At 44.8% G+C, this 19,840-nt stretch overlaps 8 non-coding genes across 8 annotated transcripts; all 8 read left to right on the top strand.

Annotated features, from left to right (window-relative positions):
* The first annotated feature begins 4,017 nt into the window (after window positions 1-4,017).
* TRNAG-CCC (transfer RNA glycine (anticodon CCC)) lies at window positions 4,018-4,089 on the top strand. Its single transcript has one exon. It is a non-coding gene; the product is annotated as a tRNA-Gly (tRNA).
* Window positions 4,090-7,212: 3,123 nt separating this feature from the next.
* Window positions 7,213-7,284, top strand: TRNAG-CCC (transfer RNA glycine (anticodon CCC)). The gene has a single exon. It is a non-coding gene; the product is annotated as a tRNA-Gly (tRNA).
* A 3,133-nt stretch (window positions 7,285-10,417) lies between these two features.
* On the top strand, window positions 10,418-10,489 carry TRNAG-CCC (transfer RNA glycine (anticodon CCC)). Its single transcript has one exon. It is a non-coding gene; the product is annotated as a tRNA-Gly (tRNA).
* A 1,527-nt stretch (window positions 10,490-12,016) lies between these two features.
* TRNAG-CCC (transfer RNA glycine (anticodon CCC)) lies at window positions 12,017-12,088 on the top strand. Its single transcript has one exon. It is a non-coding gene; the product is annotated as a tRNA-Gly (tRNA).
* A 1,527-nt stretch (window positions 12,089-13,615) lies between these two features.
* On the top strand, window positions 13,616-13,687 carry TRNAG-CCC (transfer RNA glycine (anticodon CCC)). Its single transcript has one exon. It is a non-coding gene; the product is annotated as a tRNA-Gly (tRNA).
* Window positions 13,688-15,211: 1,524 nt separating this feature from the next.
* TRNAG-CCC (transfer RNA glycine (anticodon CCC)) lies at window positions 15,212-15,283 on the top strand. The gene has a single exon. It is a non-coding gene; the product is annotated as a tRNA-Gly (tRNA).
* Window positions 15,284-16,798: 1,515 nt separating this feature from the next.
* TRNAG-CCC (transfer RNA glycine (anticodon CCC)) lies at window positions 16,799-16,870 on the top strand. The gene has a single exon. It is a non-coding gene; the product is annotated as a tRNA-Gly (tRNA).
* A 1,515-nt stretch (window positions 16,871-18,385) lies between these two features.
* On the top strand, window positions 18,386-18,457 carry TRNAG-CCC (transfer RNA glycine (anticodon CCC)). The gene has a single exon. It is a non-coding gene; the product is annotated as a tRNA-Gly (tRNA).
* Window positions 18,458-19,840: the final 1,383 nt, after the last annotated feature.

Consider the following 19,840-nt stretch of genomic DNA (forward strand, 5'->3'; position numbering starts at 1 on the left):
GCTGCTATCTTGGTAAAGGCCTGAAACTGCTAGTTCCCAAGAGGGTCTGCACTTTCAGTTATGACTGACTGTGAGACGAGAAGATGAAGATTTTCTGCACCCAGCATACATTGCAGCATGCTTAGGCAAATGAGGAGCGAGACCCACCAATCCCTCGCCACTTTGCTGAAAGCTCCTCCTCTGCATAAAGAGAACACTTTTACAAGGGAGCAGAGTGGCGCAGCGGAAGCGTGCTGGGCCCATAACCCAGAGGTCGATGGATCGAAAGCATCCTCTGCTATAATATTTCTTGTTTTTTCTTCTGAGAACCAATCTGTCATTTCCACGCTACCAGCAAGGAAAAGCGCAGGCTTGTGCTAGCTATGTGAGAAAAGACTTCTCAACTATCTGTCTCTGCTGAAATACAAGAGAGTGATCGCCAAAGGATCAACCCCATACTTTGAAAGTAAAGATACCCAATTATAAGCATAAATGACTGGTGGGACCGTCACACGTTTTTCTGGGCATGCTTTGAATGTCATTCTTGCCTTTTCGTTCTGCTCTTATCATTCTCCTGGGCATTTCATGGAAGGCACTCTCTTTCTCTTCGCTGCTTTGCTTCCAATGCTGCCTAAATATGTTCATTTCCACTATTTGTACTACTGCTTTCCATTTCTTCTCTTCTGCACAGATTTGGCCTTGGTTTCAATCCCCAGTTTCTTACCCTCTACAAAAAACTTTCTACTGCTTTTCATGTTGGTATCTAAACCAAATGCACCATTGAAACTGGTGCAAGATAGTCATTGAACTCGGGGTTGTAATCTTTAGAACCGAGAGCAACCACATCATAGGGCGTTGGTGGTATAGTGGTGAGCATAGCTGCTGCCCAAGCAGTTGACCCGGGTTCGATTCCCGGCCAATGCAGTGCAAATTTTTATATGTTCTCCAAGCAGGATTTGTTTTAATGCAACATGTCACAAAACGGAAATATCATGAACAGATTAAGCAGACGTTAAATTAAAAAAAAAATGAAATACTTAGGCAGGCATCTCGATCGCCCCATCTGCTACATTCATTGTCCTATTAGATGCTATTTTCCAAAAAGCAGAGTCACCACTCACATGTGCTGGTAATAAATATGTTGCGGGCGGTAGACAATGAAAGGGCTGAACCCCGACCAGACATTCTAACTCTAGCATCTCTATATTAAAAAGCATTTCTAGGCAATATCTAGCATGTGAATAAAAGTAGGCAAGATCCACCGATGAATCTGGCAAAAGTCCCCAACGATTTTGTGCACACTTGTTCTCTCACCTGAATGCAGCGCCACCTTGTAGCCATCGGATGTAACTGCAGCTCACAAAATGTTATATCAGAGAGCAAGTTGAGAGGACTCCAAGAGGCAGATGTCCATGGAAAGAGCCTCTCACGACAGCAGGAAGGTTGGATATTTCAAGATGGCAACATTTCCTGTCCAATGTCCTCACGTCCCGAACGCTCCCAAACGCTCAAAAGCCTCACACCGGTCAAGCCCTCACCGGGTAGATCTCTGGCTCCCAGTTAAAATCAAATCCTGAGCATGCTAGCGCTAGGATCAAAGAGAGAGGAGAGGGTTAGAGAGCTGCTATCTTGGTAAAGGCCTGAAACTGCTAGTTCCCAAGAGGGTCTGCACTTTCAGTTATGACTGACTGTGAGACGAGAAGATGAAGATTTTCTGCACCCAGCATACATTGCAGCATGCTTAGGCAAATGAGGAGCGAAACCCACCAATCCCTCGCCACTTCGCTGAAAGCTCCTCCTCTGCATAAAGAGAACACTTTTACAAGGGAGCAGAGTGGCGCAGCGGAAGCGTGCTGGGCCCATAACCCAGAGGTCGATGGATCGAAAGCATCCTCTGCTATAATATTTCTTGTTTTTTCTTCTGAGAACCAATCTGTCATTTCCACGCTACCAGCAAGGAAAAGCGCAGGCTTGTGCTAGCTATGTGAGAAAAGACTTCTCAACTATCTGTCTCTGCTGAAATACAAGAGAGTGATCGCCAAAGGATCAACCCCATACTTTGAAAGTAAAGATACCCAATTATAAGCATAAATGACTGGTGGGACCGTCACACGTTTTTCTGGGCATGCTTTGAATGTCATTCTTGCCTTTTCGTTCTGCTCTTATCATTCTCCTGGGCATTTCATGGAAGGCACTCTCTTTCTCTTCGCTGCTTTGCTTCCAATGCTGCCTAAATATGTTAATTTCCACTATTTGTACTACTGCTTTCCATTTCTTCTCTTCTGCACAGATTTGGCCTTGGTTTCAATCCCCAGTTTCTTACCCTCTACAAGAAAGTTTCTACTGCTTTTCATGTTGGTATCTAAACCAAATGCACCATTGAAACTGGTGCAAGATAGTCATTGAACTCGGGGTTGTAATCTTTAGAACCGAGAGCAACCACATCATAGGGCGTTGGTGGTATAGTGGTGAGCATAGCTGCTGCCCAAGCAGTTGACCCGGGTTCGATTCCCGGCCAATGCAGTGTAAATTTTTATATGTTCTCCAAGCAGGATTTGTTTTAATGCAACATGTCACAAAACGGAAATATCATGAACAGATTAATCAGACGTTAAATTTTAAAAAAAATGAAATACTTAGGCAGGCATCTCGATCGCCCCATCTGCTAAATTCATTGTCCTATTAGATGCTATTTTCCAAAAAGCAGAGTCACCACTCACATGTGCTGGTAATAAATATGTTGCGGGCGGTAGACAATAAAAGGGCTGAACCCCGACCAGACATTCTAACTCTAGCATCTCTATATTAAAAAGCATTTCTAGGCAATATCTAGCATGTGAATAAAAGTAGGCAAGATCCATCGATGAATCTGGCAAAAGTCCCCAACGATTTTGTGCACACTTGTTCTCTCACCTGAATGCAGCGCCACCTTGTAGCCATCGGATGTAACTGCAGCTCACAAAATGTTATATCAGAGAGCAAGTTGAGAGGACTCCAAGAGGCAGATGTCCATGGAAAGAGCCTCTCACGACAGCAGGAAGGTTGGATATTTCAAGATGGCAACATTTCCTGTCCAACGTCCTCACGTCCCGAACGCTTGCAAACGCTCAAAAGCCTCCCCTCACCGGGTAGATCTCTGGCTCCCAGTTAAAATCAAATCCTGAGCATGCTAGCGCTAGGATCAAAGAGAGAGGAGAGGGTTAGAGAGCTGCTATCTTGGTAAAGGCCTGAAACTGCTAGTTCCCAAGAGGGTCTGCACTTTCAGTTATGACTGACTGTGAGACGAGAAGATGAAGATTTTCTGCACCCAGCATACATTGCAGCATGCTTAGGCAAATGAGGAGCGAGACCCACCAATCCCTCGCCACTTCGCTGAAAGCTCCTCCTCTGCATAAAGAGAACACTTTTACATGGGAACAGAGTGGCGCAGCGGAAGCGTGCTGGGCCCATAACCCAGAGGTCGATGGATCGAAACCATCCTCTGCTATAATATTTCTTGTTTTTTCTTCTGAGAACCAATCTGTCATTTCCACGCTACCAGCAAGGAAAAGCGCAGGCTTGTGCTAGCTATGTGAGAAAAGACTTCTCAACTATCTGTCTCTGCTGAAATACAAGAGAGTGATCGCCAAAGGATCAACCCCATACTTTGAAAGTAAAGATACCCAATTATAAGCATAAATGACTGGTGGGACCGTCACACGTTTTTCTGGGCATGCTTTGAATGTCATTCTTGCCTTTTCGTTCTGCTCTTATCATTCTCCTGGGCATTTCATGGAAGGCACTCTCTTTCTCTTCGCTGCTTTGCTTCCAATGCTGCCTAAATATGTTCATTTCCACTATTTGTACTACTGCTTTCCATTTCTTCTCTTCTGCACAGATTTGGCCTTGGTTTCAATCCCCAGTTCCTTACCCTCTACAAGAAACTTTCTACTGCTTTTCATGTTGGTATCTAAACCTAATGCACCATTGAAACTGGTGCAAGATAGTCATTGAACTCGGGGTTGTAATCTTTAGAACCGAGAGCAAACACATCATAGGGCGTTGGTGGTATAGTGGTGAGCATAGCTGCTTCCCAAGCAGTTGACCCGGGTTCGATTCCCGGCCAATGCAGTGCAAATTTTTATATGTTCTCCAAGCAGGATTTGTTTTAATGCAACATGTCACAAAACGGAAATATCATGAACAGATTAAGCAGACGTTAAATTAAAAAAAAAATGAAATACTTAGGCAGGCATCTCGATCGCCCCATCTGCTACATTCATTGTCCTATTAGATGCTATTTTCCAAAAAGCAGAGTCACCACTCACATGTGCTGGTAATAAATATGTTGCGGGCGGTAGACAATGAAAGGGCTGAACCCCGACCAGACATTCTAACTCTAGCATCTCTATATTAAAAAGCATTTCTAGGCAATATCTAGCATGTGAATAAAAGTAGGCAAGATCCACCGATGAATCTGGCAAAAGTCCCCAACGATTTTGTGCACACTTGTTCTCTCACCTGAATGCAGCGCCACCTTGTAGCCATCGGATGTAACTGCAGCTCACAAAATGTTATATCAGAGAGCAAGTTGAGAGGACTCCAAGAGGCAGATGTCCATGGAAAGAGCCTCTCACGACAGCAGGAAGGTTGGATATTTCAAGATGGCAACATTTCCTGTCCAATGTCCTCACGTCCCGAACGCTCCCAAACGCTCAAAAGCCTCACACCGGTCAAGCCCTCACCGGGTAGATCTCTGGCTCCCAGTTAAAATCAAATCCTGAGCATGCTAGCGCTAGGATCAAAGAGAGAGGAGAGGGTTAGAGAGCTGCTATCTTGGTAAAGGCCTGAAACTGCTAGTTCCCAAGAGGGTCTGCACTTTCAGTTATGACTGACTGTGAGACGAGAAGATGAAGATTTTCTGCACCCAGCATACATTGCAGCATGCTTAGGCAAATGAGGAGCGAAACCCACCAATCCCTCGCCACTTCGCTGAAAGCTCCTCCTCTGCATAAAGAGAACACTTTTACAAGGGAGCAGAGTGGCGCAGCGGAAGCGTGCTGGGCCCATAACCCAGAGGTCGATGGATCGAAACCATCCTCTGCTATATTTCTTGTTTTTTCTTCTGAGAACCAATCTGTCATTTCCACGCTACCAGCAAGGAAAAGCGCAGGCTTGTGCTAGCTATGTGAGAAAAGACTTCTCAACTATCTGTCTCTGCTGAAATACAAGAGAGTGATCGCCAAAGGATCAACCCCATACTTTGAAAGTAAAGATACCCAATTATAAGCATAAATGACTGGTGGGACCGTCACACGTTTTTCTGGGCATGCTTTGAATGTCATTCTTGCCTTTTCGTTCTGCTCTTATCATTCTCCTGGGCATTTCATGGAAGGCACTCTCTTTCTCTTCGCTGCTTTGCTTCCAATGCTGCCTAAATATGTTAATTTCCACTATTTGTACTACTGCTTTCCATTTCTTCTCTTCTGCACAGATTTGGCCTTGGTTTCAATCCCCAGTTTCTTACCCTCTACAAGAAAGTTTCTACTGCTTTTCATGTTGGTATCTAAACCAAATGCACCATTGAAACTGGTGCAAGATAGTCATTGAACTCGGGGTTGTAATCTTTAGAACCGAGAGCAACCACATCATAGGGCGTTGGTGGTATAGTGGTGAGCATAGCTGCTGCCCAAGCAGTTGACCCGGGTTCGATTCCCGGCCAATGCAGTGCAAATTTTTATATGTTCTCCAAGCAGGATTTGTTTTAATGCAACATGTCACAAAACGGAAATATCATGAACAGATTAAGCAGACGTTAAATTAAAAAAAAAATGAAATACTTAGGCAGGCATCTCGATCGCCCCATCTGCTACATTCATTGTCCTATTAGATGCTATTTTCCAAAAAGCAGAGTCACCACTCACATGTGCTGGTAATAAATATGTTGCGGGCGGTAGACAATGAAAGGGCTGAACCCCGACCAGACATTCTAACTCTAGCATCTCTATATTAAAAAGCATTTCTAGGCAATATCTAGCATGTGAATAAAAGTAGGCAAGATCCACCGATGAATCTGGCAAAAGTCCCCAACGATTTTGTGCACACTTGTTCTCTCACCTGAATGCAGCGCCACCTTGTAGCCATCGGATGTAACTGCAGCTCACAAAATGTTATATCAGAGAGCAAGTTGAGAGGACTCCAAGAGGCAGATGTCCATGGAAAGAGCCTCTCACGACAGCAGGAAGGTTGGATATTTCAAGATGGCAACATTTCCTGTCCAATGTCCTCACGTCTCGAACGCTCCCAAACGCTCAAAAGCCTCACACCGGGCAAGCCCTCACCGGGTAGATCTCTGGCTCCCAGTTAAAATCAAATCCTGAGCATGCTAGCGCTAGGATCAAAGAGAGAGGAGAGGGTTAGAGAGCTGCTATCTTGGTAAAGGCCTGAAACTGCTAGTTCCCAAGAGGGTCTGCACTTTCAGTTATGACTGACTGTGAGACGAGAAGATGAAGATTTTCTGCACCCAGCATACATTGCAGCATGCTTAGGCAAATGAGGAGCGAGACCCACCAATCCCTCGCCACTTCGCTGAAAGCTCCTCCTCTGCATAAAGAGAACACTTTTACAAGGGAGCAGAGTGGCGCAGCGGAAGCGTGCTGGGCCCATAACCCAGAGGTCGATGGATCGAAAGCATCCTCTGCTATAATATTTCTTGTTTTTTCTTCTGAGAACCAATCTGTCATTTCCACGCTACCAGCAAGGAAAAGCGCAGGCTTGTGCTAGCTATGTGAGAAAAGACTTCTCAACTATCTGTCTCTGCTGAAATACAAGAGAGTGATCGTCAAAGGATCAACCCCATACTTTGAAAGTAAAGATACCCAATTATAAGCATAAATGACTGGTGGGACCGTCACACGTTTTTCTGGGCATGCTTTGACTGTCATTCTTGCCTTTTCGTTCTGCTCTTATCATTCTCCTGGGCATTTCATGGAAGGCACTCTCTTTCTCTTCGCTGCTTTGCTTCCAATGCTGCCTAAATATGTTCATTTCCACTATTTGTACTACTGCTTTCCATTTCTTCTCTTCTGCACAGATTTGGCCTTGGTTTCAATCCCCAGTTCCTTACCCTCTACAAGAAACTTTCTACTGCTTTTCATGTTGGTATCTAAACCAAATGCACCATTGAAACTGGTGCAAGATAGTCATTGAACTCGGGGTTGGAATCTTTAGAACCGAGAGCAACCACATCATAGGGCGTTGGTGGTATAGTGGTGAGCATAGCTGCTTCCCAAGCAGTTGACCCGGGTTCGATTCCCGGCCAATGCAGTGCAAATTTTTATATGTTCTCCAAGCAGGATTTGTTTTAATGCAACATGTCACAAAACGGAAATATCATGAACAGATTAATCAGACGTTAAATTAAAAAAAAAATGAAATACTTAGGCAGGCATCTCGATCGCCCCATCTGCTACATTCATTGTCCTATTAGATGCTATTTTCCAAAAAGCAGAGTCACCACTCACATGTGCTGGTAATAAATATGTTGCGGGCGGTAGACAATGAAAGGGCTGAACCCCGACCAGACATTCTAACTCTAGCATCTCTATATTAAAAAGCATTTCTAGGCAATATCTAGCATGTGAATAAAAGTAGGCAAGATCCACCGATGAATCTGGCAAAAGTCCCCAACGATTTTGTGCACACTTGTTCTCTCACCTGAATGCAGCGCCACCTTGTAGCCATCGGATGTAACTGCAGCTCACAAAATGTTATATCAGAGAGCAAGTTGAGAGGACTCCAAGAGGCAGATGTCCATGGAAAGAGCCTCTCACGACAGCAGGAAGGTTGGATATTTCAAGATGGCAACATTTCCTGTCCAATGTCCAATGTCCTCACGTCCCGAACGCTCCCAAACGCTCAAAAGCCTCACACCGGGCAAGCCCCCACCGGGTAGATCTCTGGCTCCCAGTTAAAATCAAATCCTGAGCATGCTAGCGCTAGGATCAAAGAGAGAGGAGAGGGTTAGAGAGCTGCTATCTTGGTAAAGGCCTGAAACTGCTAGTTCCCAAGAGGGTCTGCACTTTCAGTTATGACTGACTGTGAGACGAGAAGATGAAGATTTTCTGCACCCAGCATACATTGCAGCATGCTTAGGCAAATGAGGAGCGAGACCCACCAATCCCTCGCCACTTCGCTGAAAGCTCCTCCTCTGCATAAAGAGAACACTTTTACAAGGGAGCAGAGTGGCGCAGCGGAAGCGTGCTGGGCCCATAACCCAGAGGTCGATGGATCGAAAGCATCCTCTGCTATAATATTTCTTGTTTTTTCTTCTGAGAACCAATCTGTCATTTCCACGCTACCAGCAAGGAAAAGCGCAGGCTTGTGCTAGCTATGAGAGAAAAGACTTCTCAACTATCTGTCTCTGCTGAAATACAAGAGAGTGATCGCCAAAGGATCAACCCCATACTTTGAAAGTAAAGATACCCAATTATAAGCATAAATGACTGGTGGGACCGTCACACGTTTTTCTGGGCATGCTTTGAATGTCATTCTTGCCTTTTCGTTCTGCTCTTATCATTCTCCTGGGCATTTCATGGAAGGCACTCTCTTTCTCTTCGCTGCTTTGCTTCCAATGCTGCCTAAATATGTTCATTTCCACTATTTGTACTACTGCTTTCCATTTCTTCTCTTCTGCACAGATTTGGCCTTGGTTTCAATCCCCAGTTTCTTACCCTCTACAAAAAACTTTCTACTGCTTTTCATGTTGGTATCTAAACCAAATGCACCATTGAAACTGGTGCAAGATAGTCATTGAACTCGGGGTTGTAATCTTTAGAACCGAGAGCAACCACATCATAGGGCGTTGGTGGTATAGTGGTGAGCATAGCTGCTGCCCAAGCAGTTGACCCGGGTTCGATTCCCGGCCAATGCAGTGCAAATTTTTATATGTTCTCCAAGCAGGATTTGTTTTAATGCAACATGTCACAAAACGGAAATATCATGAACAGATTAAGCAGACGTTAAATTAAAAAAAAAATGAAATACTTAGGCAGGCATCTCGATCGCCCCATCTGCTACATTCATTGTCCTATTAGATGCTATTTTCCAAAAAGCAGAGTCACCACTCACATGTGCTGGTAATAAATATGTTGCGGGCGGTAGACAATGAAAGGGCTGAACCCCGACCAGACATTCTAACTCTAGCATCTCTATATTAAAAAGCATTTCTAGGCAATATCTAGCATGTGAATAAAAGTAGGCAAGATCCACCGATGAATCTGGCAAAAGTCCCCAACGATTTTGTGCACACTTGTTCTCTCACCTGAATGCAGCGCCACCTTGTAGCCATCGGATGTAACTGCAGCTCACAAAATGTTATATCAGAGAGCAAGTTGAGAGGACTCCAAGAGGCAGATGTCCATGGAAAGAGCCTCTCACGACAGCAGGAAGGTTGGATATTTCAAGATGGCAACATTTCCTGTCCAATGTCCTCACGTCTCGAACGCTCCCAAACGCTCAAAAGCCTCACACCGGGCAAGCCCTCACCGGGTAGATCTCTGGCTCCCAGTTAAAATCAAATCCTGAGCATGCTAGCGCTAGGATCAAAGAGAGAGGAGAGGGTTAGAGAGCTGCTATCTTGGTAAAGGCCTGAAACTGCTAGTTCCCAAGAGGGTCTGCACTTTCAGTTATGACTGACTGTGAGACGAGAAGATGAAGATTTTCTGCACCCAGCATACATTGCAGCATGCTTAGGCAAATGAGGAGCGAGACCCACCAATCCCTCGCCACTTCGCTGAAAGCTCCTCCTCTGCATAAAGAGAACACTTTTACAAGGGAGCAGAGTGGCGCAGCGGAAGCGTGCTGGGCCCATAACCCAGAGGTCGATGGATCGAAAGCATCCTCTGCTATAATATTTCTTGTTTTTTCTTCTGAGAACCAATCTGTCATTTCCACGCTACCAGCAAGGAAAAGCGCAGGCTTGTGCTAGCTATGTGAGAAAAGACTTCTCAACTATCTGTCTCTGCTGAAATACAAGAGAGTGATCGTCAAAGGATCAACCCCATACTTTGAAAGTAAAGATACCCAATTATAAGCATAAATGACTGGTGGGACCGTCACACGTTTTTCTGGGCATGCTTTGACTGTCATTCTTGCCTTTTCGTTCTGCTCTTATCATTCTCCTGGGCATTTCATGGAAGGCACTCTCTTTCTCTTCGCTGCTTTGCTTCCAATGCTGCCTAAATATGTTCATTTCCACTATTTGTACTACTGCTTTCCATTTCTTCTCTTCTGCACAGATTTGGCCTTGGTTTCAATCCCCAGTTCCTTACCCTCTACAAGAAACTTTCTACTGCTTTTCATGTTGGTATCTAAACCAAATGCACCATTGAAACTGGTGCAAGATAGTCATTGAACTCGGGGTTGTAATCTTTAGAACCGAGAGCAACCACATCATAGGGCGTTGGTGGTATAGTGGTGATCATAGCTGCTTCCCAAGCAGTTGACCCGGGTTCGATTCCCGGCCAATGCAGTGCAAATTTTTATATGTTCTCCAAGCAGGATTTGTTTTAATGCAACATGTCACAAAACGGAAATATCATGAACAGATTAATCAGACGTTAAATTAAAAAAAAAATGAAATACTTAGGCAGGCATCTCGATCGCCCCATCTGCTACATTCATTGTCCTATTAGATGCTATTTTCCAAAAAGCAGAGTCACCACTCACATGTGCTGGTAATAAATATGTTGCGGGCGGTAGACAATGAAAGGGCTGAACCCCGACCAGACATTCTAACTCTAGCATCTCTATATTAAAAAGCATTTCTAGGCAATATCTAGCATGTGAATAAAAGTAGGCAAGATCCACCGATGAATCTGGCAAAAGTCCCCAACGATTTTGTGCACACTTGTTCTCTCACCTGAATGCAGCGCCACCTTGTAGCCATCGGATGTAACTGCAGCTCACAAAATGTTATATCAGAGAGCAAGTTGAGAGGACTCCAAGAGGCAGATGTCCATGGAAAGAGCCTCTCACGACAGCAGGAAGGTTGGATATTTCAAGATGGCAACATTTCCTGTCCAATGTCCTCACGTCCCGAACGCTCCCAAACGCTCAAAAGCCTCACACCGGTCAAGCCCTCACCGGGTAGATCTCTGGCTCCCAGTTAAAATCAAATCCTGAGCATGCTAGCGCTAGGATCAAAGAGAGAGGAGAGGGTTAGAGAGCTGCTATCTTGGTAAAGGCCTGAAACTGCTAGTTCCCAAGAGGGTCTGCACTTTCAGTTATGACTGACTGTGAGACGAGAAGATGAAGATTTTCTGCACCCAACATACATTGCAGCATGCTTAGGCAAATGAGGAGCGAGACCCACCAATCCCTCGCCACTTCGCTGAAAGCTCCTCCTCTGCATAAAGAGAACACTTTTACAAGGGAGCAGAGTGGCGCAGCGGAAGCGTGCTGGGCCCATGACCCAGAGGTCGATGGATCGAAAGCATCCTCTGCTATAATATTTCTTGTTTTTTCTTCTGAGAACCAATCTGTCATTTCCACGCTACCAGCAAGGAAAAGCGCAGGCTTGTGCTAGCTATGTGAGAAAAGACTTCTCAACTATCTGTCTCTGCTGAAATACAAGAGAGTGATCGTCAAAGGATCAACCCCATACTTTGAAAGTAAAGATACCCAATTATAAGCATAAATGACTGGTGGGACCGTCACACGTTTTTCTGGGCATGCTTTGAATGTCATTCTTGCCTTTTCGTTCTGCTCTTATCATTCTCCTGGGCATTTCATGGAAGGCACTCTCTTTCTCTTCGCTGCTTTGCTTCCAATGCTGCCTAAATATGTTCATTTCCACTATTTGTACTACTGCTTTCCATTTCTTCTCTTCTGCACAGATTTGGCCTTGGTTTCAATCCCCAGTTCCTTACCCTCTACAAGAAACTTTCTACTGCTTTTCATGTTGGTATCTAAACCAAATGCACCATTGAAACTGGTGCAAGATAGTCATTGAACTCGGGGTTGTAATCTTTAGAACCGAGAGCAACCACATCATAGGGCGTTGGTGGTATAGTGGTGAGCATAGCTGCTTCCCAAGCAGTTGACCCGGGTTCGATTCCCGGCCAATGCAGTGCATATTTTTATATGTTCTCCAAGCAGGATTTGTTTTAATGCAACATGTCACAAAACGGAAATATCATGAACAGATTAATCAGACGTTAAATTAAAAAAAAAATGAAATACTTAGGCAGGCATCTCGATCGCCCCATCTGCTACATTCATTGTCCTATTAGATGCTATTTTCCAAAAATCAGAGTCACCACTCACATGTGCTGGTAATAAATATGTTGCGGGCGGTAGACAATGAAAGGGCTGAACCCCGACCAGACATTCTAACTCTAGCATCTCTATATTAAAAAGCATTTCTAGGCAATATCTAGCATGTGAATAAAAGTAGGCAAGATCCACCGATGAATCTGGCAAAAGTCCCCAACGATTTTGTGCACACTTGTTCTCTCACCTGAATGCAGCGCCACCTTGTAGCCATCGGATGTAACTGCAGCTCACAAAATGTTATATCAGAGAGCAAGTTGAGAGGACTCCAAGAGGCAGATGTCCATGGAAAGAGCCTCTCACGACAGCAGGAAGGTTGGATATTTCAAGATGGCAACATTTCCTGTCCAATGTCCTCACGTCCCGAACGCTCCCAAATGCTCAAAAGCCTCACACCGGTCAAGCCCTCACCGGGTAGATCTCTGGCTCCCAGTTAAAATCAAATCCTGAGCATGCTAGCGCTAGGATCAAAGAGAGAGGAGAGGGTTAGAGAGCTGCTATCTTGGTAAAGGCCTGAAACTGCTAGTTCCCAAGAGGGTCTGCACTTTCAGTTATGACTGACTGTGAGACGAGAAGATGAAGATTTTCTGCACCCAGCATACATTGCAGCATGCTTAGGCAAATGAGGAGCGAGACCCACCAATCCCTCGCCACTTCGCTGAAAGCTCCTCCTCTGCATAAAGAGAACACTTTTACAAGGGAGCAGAGTGGCGCAGCGGAAGCGTGCTGGGCCCATAACCCAGAGGTCGATGGATCGAAAGCATCCTCTGCTATAATATTTCTTGTTTTTTCTTCTGAGAACCAATCTGTCATTTCCACGCTACCAGCAAGGAAAAGCGCAGGCTTGTGCTAGCTATGTGAGAAAAGACTTCTCAACTATCTGTCTCTGCTGAAATACAAGAGAGTGATCGTCAAAGGATCAACCCCATACTTTGAAAGTAAAGATACCCAATTATAAGCATAAATGACTGGTGGGACCGTCACACGTTTTTCTGGGCCTGCTTTGAATGTCATTCTTGCCTTTTCGTTCTGCTCTTATCATTCTCCTGGGCATTTCATGGAAGGCACTCTCTTTCTCTTCGCTGCTTTGCTTCCAATGCTGCCTAAATATGTTCATTTCCACTATTTGTACTACTGCTTTCCATTTCTTCTCTTCTGCACAGATTTGGCCTTGGTTTCAATCCCCAGTTCCTTACCCTCTACAAGAAACTTTCTACTGCTTTTCATGTTGGTATCTAAACCAAATGCACCATTGAAACTGGTGCAAGATAGTCATTGAACTCGGGGTTGTAATCTTTAGAACCGAGAGCAACCACATCATAGGGCGTTGGTGGTATAGTGGTGAGCATAGCTGCTTCCCAAGCAGTTGACCCGGGTTCGATTCCCGGCCAATGCAGTGCAAATTTTTATATGTTCTCCAAGCAGGATTTGTTTTAATGCAACATGTCACAAAACGGAAATATCATGAACAGATTAATCAGACGTTAAATTAAAAAAAAAATGAAATACTTAGGCAGGCATCTCGATCGCCCCATCTGCTACATTCATTGTCCTATTAGATGCTATTTTCCAAAAAGCAGAGTCACCACTCACATGTGCTGGTAATAAATATGTTGCGGGCGGTAGACAATGAAAGGGCTGAACCCCGACCAGACATTCTAACTCTAGCATCTCTATATTAAAAAGCATTTCTAGGCAATATCTAGCATGTGAATAAAAGTAGGCAAGATCCACCGATGAATCTGGCAAAAGTCCCCAACGATTTTGTGCACACTTGTTCTCTCACCTGAATGCAGCGCCACCTTGTAGCCATCGGATGTAACTGCAGCTCACAAAATGTTATATCAGAGAGCAAGTTGAGAGGACTCCAAGAGGCAGATGTCCATGGAAAGAGCCTCTCACGACAGCAGGAAGGTTGGATATTTCAAGATGGCAACATTTCCTGTCCAATGTCCTCACGTCCCGAACGCTCCCAAACGCTCAAAAGCCTCACACCGGGCAAGCCCTCACCGGGTAGATCTCTGGCTCCCAGTTAAAATCAAATCCTGAGCATGCTAGCGCTAGGATCAAAGAGAGAGGAGAGGGTTAGAGAGCTGCTATCTTGGTAAAGGCCTGAAACTGCTAGTTCCCAAGAGGGTCTGCACTTTCAGTTATGACTGACTGTGAGACGAGAAGATGAAGATTTTCTGCACCCAGCATACATTGCAGCATGCTTAGGCAAATGAGGAGCGAGACCCACCAATCCCTCGCCACTTCGCTGAAAGCTCCTCCTCTGCATAAAGAGAACACTTTTACAAGGGAGCAGAGTGGCGCAGCGGAAGCGTGCTGGGCCCATAACCCAGAGGTCGATGGATCGAAAGCATCCTCTGCTATATTTCTTGTTTTTTCTTCTGAGAACCAATCTGTCATTTCCACGCTACCAGCAAGGAAAAGCGCAGGCTTGTGCTAGCTATGTGAGAAAAGACTTCTCAACTATCTGTCTCTGCTGAAATACAAGAGAGTGATCGCCAAAGGATCAACCCCATACTTTGAAAGTAAAGATACCCAATTATAAGCATAAATGACTGGTGGGACCGTCACACGTTTTTCTGGGCATGCTTTGAATGTCATTCTTGCCTTTTCGTTCTGCTCTTATCATTCTCCTGGGCATTTCATGGAAGGCACTCTCTTTCTCTTCGCTGCTTTGCTTCCAATGCTGCCTAAATATGTTCATTTCCACTATTTGTACTACTGCTTTCCATTTCTTCTCTTCTGCACAGATTTGGCCTTGGTTTCAATCCCCAGTTCCTTACCCTCTACAAGAAACTTTCTACTGCTTTTCATGTTGGTATCTAAACCAAATGCACCATTGAAACTGGTGCAAGATAGTCATTGAACTCGGGGTTGTAATCTTTAGAACCGAGAGCAACCACATCATAGGGCGTTGGTGGTATAGTGGTGAGCATAGCTGCTTCCCAAGCAGTTGACCCGGGTTCGATTCCCGGCCAATGCAGTGCAAATTTTTATATGTTCTCCAAGCAGGATTTGTTTTAATGCAACATGTCACAAAACGGAAATATCATGAACAGATTAATCAGACGACAAATTAAAAAAAAAATGAAATACTTAGGCAGGCATCTCGATCGCCCCATCTGCTACATTCATTGTCCTATTAGATGCTATTTTCCAAAAATCAGAGTCACCACTCACATGTGCTGGTAATAAATATGTTGCGGGCGGTAGACAATAAAAGGGCTGAACCCCGACCAGACATTCTAACTCTAGCATCTCTATATTAAAAAGCATTTCTAGGCAATATCTAGCATGTGAATAAAAGTAGGCAAGATCCATCGATGAATCTGGCAAAAGTCCCCAACGATTTTGTGCACACTTGTTCTCTCACCTGAATGCAGCGCCACCTTGTAGCCATCGGATGTAACTGCAGCTCACAAAATGTTATATCAGAGAGCAAGTTGAGAGGACTCCAAGAGGCAGATGTCCATGGAAAGAGCCTCTCACGACAGCAGGAAGGTTGGATATTTCAAGATGGCAACATTTCCTGTCCAACGTCCTCACGTCCCGAACGCTCGCAAACGCTCAAAAGCCTCCCCTCACCGGGTAGATCTCTGGCTCCCAGTTAAAATCAAATCCTGAGCATGCTAGCGCTAGGATCAAAGAGAGAGGAGAGGGTTAGAGAGCTGCTATCTTGGTAAAGGCCTGAAACTGCTAGTTCCCAAGAGGGTCTGCACTTTCAGTTATGACTGACTGTGAGACGAGAAGATGAAGATTTTCTGCACCCAGCATACATTGCAGCATGCTTAGGCAAATGAGGAGCGAGACCCACCAATCCCTCGCCACTTCGCTGAAAGCTCCTCCTCTGCATAAAGAGAACACTTTTACAAGGGAGCAGAGTGGCGCAGCGGAAGCGTGCTGGGCCCATAACCCAGAGGTCGATGGATCGAAAGCATCCTCTGCTATAATATTTCTTGTTTTTTCTTCTGAGAACCAATCTGTCATTTCCACGCTACCAGCAAGGAAAAGCGCAGGCTTGTGCTAGCTATGTGAGAAAAGACTTCTCAACTATCTGTCTCTGCTGAAATACAAGAGAGTGATCGTCAAAGGATCAACCCCATACTTTGAAAGTAAAGATACCCAATTATAAGCATAAATGACTGGTGGGACCGTCACACGTTTTTCTGGGCATGCTTTGAATGTCATTCTTGCCTTTTCGTTCTGCTCTTATCATTCTCCTGGGCATTTCATGGAAGGCACTCTCTTTCTCTTCGCTGCTTTGCTTCCAATGCTGCCTAAATATGTTCATTTCCACTATTTGTACTACTGCTTTCCATTTCTTCTCTTCTGCACAGATTTGGCCTTGGTTTCAATCCCCAGTTCCTTACCCTCTACAAGAAACTTTCTACTGCTTTTCATGTTGGTATCTAAACCAAATGCACCATTGAAACTGGTGCAAGATAGTCATTGAACTCGGGGTTGTAATCTTTAGAACCGAGAGCAACCACATCATAGGGCGTTGGTGGTATAGTGGTGAGCATAGCTGCTTCCCAAGCAGTTGACCCGGGTTCGATTCCCGGCCAATGCAGTGCAAATTTTTATATGTTCTCCAAGCAGGATTTGTTTTAATGCAACATGTCACAAAACGGAAATATCATGAACAGATTAATCAGACGATAAATTAAAAAAAAAATGAAATACTTAGGCAGGCATCTCGATCGCCCCATCTGCTACATTCATTGTCCTATTAGATGCTATTTTCCAAAAATCAGAGTCACCACTCACATGTGCTGGTAATAAATATGTTGCGGGCGGTAGACAATAAAAGGGCTGAACCCCGACCAGACATTCTAACTCTAGCATCTCTATATTAAAAAGCATTTCTAGGCAATATCTAGCATGTGAATAAAAGTAGGCAAGATCCATCGATGAATCTGGCAAAAGTCCCCAACGATTTTGTGCACACTTGTTCTCTCACCTGAATGCAGCGCCACCTTGTAGCCATCGGATGTAACTGCAGCTCACAAAATGTTATATCAGAGAGCAAGTTGAGAGGACTCCAAGAGGCAGATGTCCATGGAAAGAGCCTCTCACGACAGCAGGAAGGTTGGATATTTCAAGATGGCAACATTTCCTGTCCAACGTCCTCACGTCCCGAACGCTTGCAAACGCTCAAAAGCCTCCCCTCACCGGGTAGATCTCTGGCTCCCAGTTAAAATCAAATCCTGAGCATGCTAGCGCTAGGATCAAAGAGAGAGGAGAGGGTTAGAGAGCTGCTATCTTGGTAAAGGCCTGAAACTGCTAGTTCCCAAGAGGGTCTGCACTTTCAGTTATGACTGACTGTGAGACGAGAAGATGAAGATTTTCTGCACCCAGCATACATTGCAGCATGCTTAGGCAAATGAGGAGCGAGACCCACCAATCCCTCGCCACTTCGCTGAAAGCTCCTCCTCTGCATAAAGAGAACACTTTTACAAGGGAGCAGAGTGGCGCAGCGGAAGCGTGCTGGGCCCATAACCCAGAGGTCGATGGATCGAAAGCATCCTCTGCTATAATATTTCTTGTTTTTTCTTCTGAGAACCAATCTGTCATTTCCACGCTACCAGCAAGGAAAAGCGCAGGCTTGTGCTAGCTATGTGAGAAAAGACTTCTCAACTATCTGTCTCTGCTGAAATACAAGAGAGTGATCGTCAAAGGATCAACCCCATACTTTGAAAGTAAAGATACCCAATTATAAGCATAAATGACTGGTGGGACCGTCACACGTTTTTCTGGGCCTGCTTTGAATGTCATTCTTGCCTTTTCGTTCTGCTCTTATCATTCTCCTGGGCATTTCATGGAAGGCACTCTCTTTCTCTTCGCTGCTTTGCTTCCAATGCTGCCTAAATATGTTCATTTCCACTATTTGTACTACTGCTTTCCATTTCTTCTCTTCTGCACAGATTTGGCCTTGGTTTCAATCCCCAGTTCCTTACCCTCTACAAGAAACTTTCTACTGCTTTTCATGTTGGTATCTAAACCAAATGCACCATTGAAACTGGTGCAAGATAGTCATTGAACTCGGGGTTGTAATCTTTAGAACCGAGAGCAACCACATCATAGGGCGTTGGTGGTATAGTGGTGAGCATAGCTGCTTCCCAAGCAGTTGACCCGGGTTCGATTCCCGGCCAATGCAGTGCAAATTTTTATATGTTCTCCAAGCAGGATTTGTTTTAATGCAACATGTCACAAAACGGAAATATCATGAACAGATTAATCAGACGTTAAATTAAAAAAAAAATGAAATACTTAGGCAGGCATCTCGATCGCCCCATCTGCTACATTCATTGTCCTATTAGATGCTATTTTCCAAAAAGCAGAGTCACCACTCACATGTGCTGGTAATAAATATGTTGCGGGCGGTAGACAATGAAAGGGCTGAACCCCGACCAGACATTCTAACTCTAGCATCTCTATATTAAAAAGCATTTCTAGGCAATATCTAGCATGTGAATAAAAGTAGGCAAGATCCACCGATGAATCTGGCAAAAGTCCCCAACGATTTTGTGCACACTTGTTCTCTCACCTGAATGCAGCGCCACCTTGTAGCCATCGGATGTAACTGCAGCTCACAAAATGTTATATCAGAGAGCAAGTTGAGAGGACTCCAAGAGGCAGATGTCCATGGAAAGAGCCTCTCACGACAGCAGGAAGGTTGGATATTTCAAGATGGCAACATTTCCTGTCCAATGTCCTCACGTCCCGAACGCTCCCAAACGCTCAAAAGCCTCACACCGGTCAAGCCCTCACCGGGTAGATCTCTGGCTCCCAGTTAAAATCAAATCCTGAGCATGCTAGCGCTAGGATCAAAGAGAGAGGAGAGGGTTAGAGAGCTGCTATCTTGGTAAAGGCCTGAAACTGCTAGTTCCCAAGAGGGTCTGCACTTTCAGTTATGACTGACTGTGAGACGAGAAGATGAAGATTTTCTGCACCCAGCATACATTGCAGCATGCTTAGGCAAATGAGGAGCGAGACCCACCAATCCCTCGCCACTTCGCTGAAAGCTCCTCCTCTGCATAAAGAGAACACTTTTACAAGGGAGCAGAGTGGCGCAGCGGAAGCGTGCTGGGCCCATGACCCAGAGGTCGATGGATCGAAAGCATCCTCTGCTATAATATTTCTTGTTTTTTCTTCTGAGAACCAATCTGTCATTTCCACGCTACCAGCAAGGAAAAGCGCAGGCTTGTGCTAGCTATGTGAGAAAAGACTTCTCAACTATCTGTCTCTGCTGAAATACAAGAGAGTGATCGTCAAAGGATCAACCCCATACTTTGAAAGTAAAGATACCCAATTATAAGCATAAATGACTGGTGGGACCGTCACACGTTTTTCTGGGCATGCTTTGAATGTCATTCTTGCCTTTTCGTTCTGCTCTTATCATTCTCCTGGGCATTTCATGGAAGGCACTCTCTTTCTCTTCGCTGCTTTGCTTCCAATGCTGCCTAAATATGTTCATTTCCACTATTTGTACTACTGCTTTCCATTTCTTCTCTTCTGCACAGATTTGGCCTTGGTTTCA

The sequence above is a fragment of the Triturus cristatus genome, chromosome 11 (assembly GCF_964204655.1).
Source record: "Triturus cristatus chromosome 11, aTriCri1.1, whole genome shotgun sequence".
Classification (NCBI taxonomy): domain Eukaryota; kingdom Metazoa; phylum Chordata; class Amphibia; order Caudata; family Salamandridae; genus Triturus; species Triturus cristatus.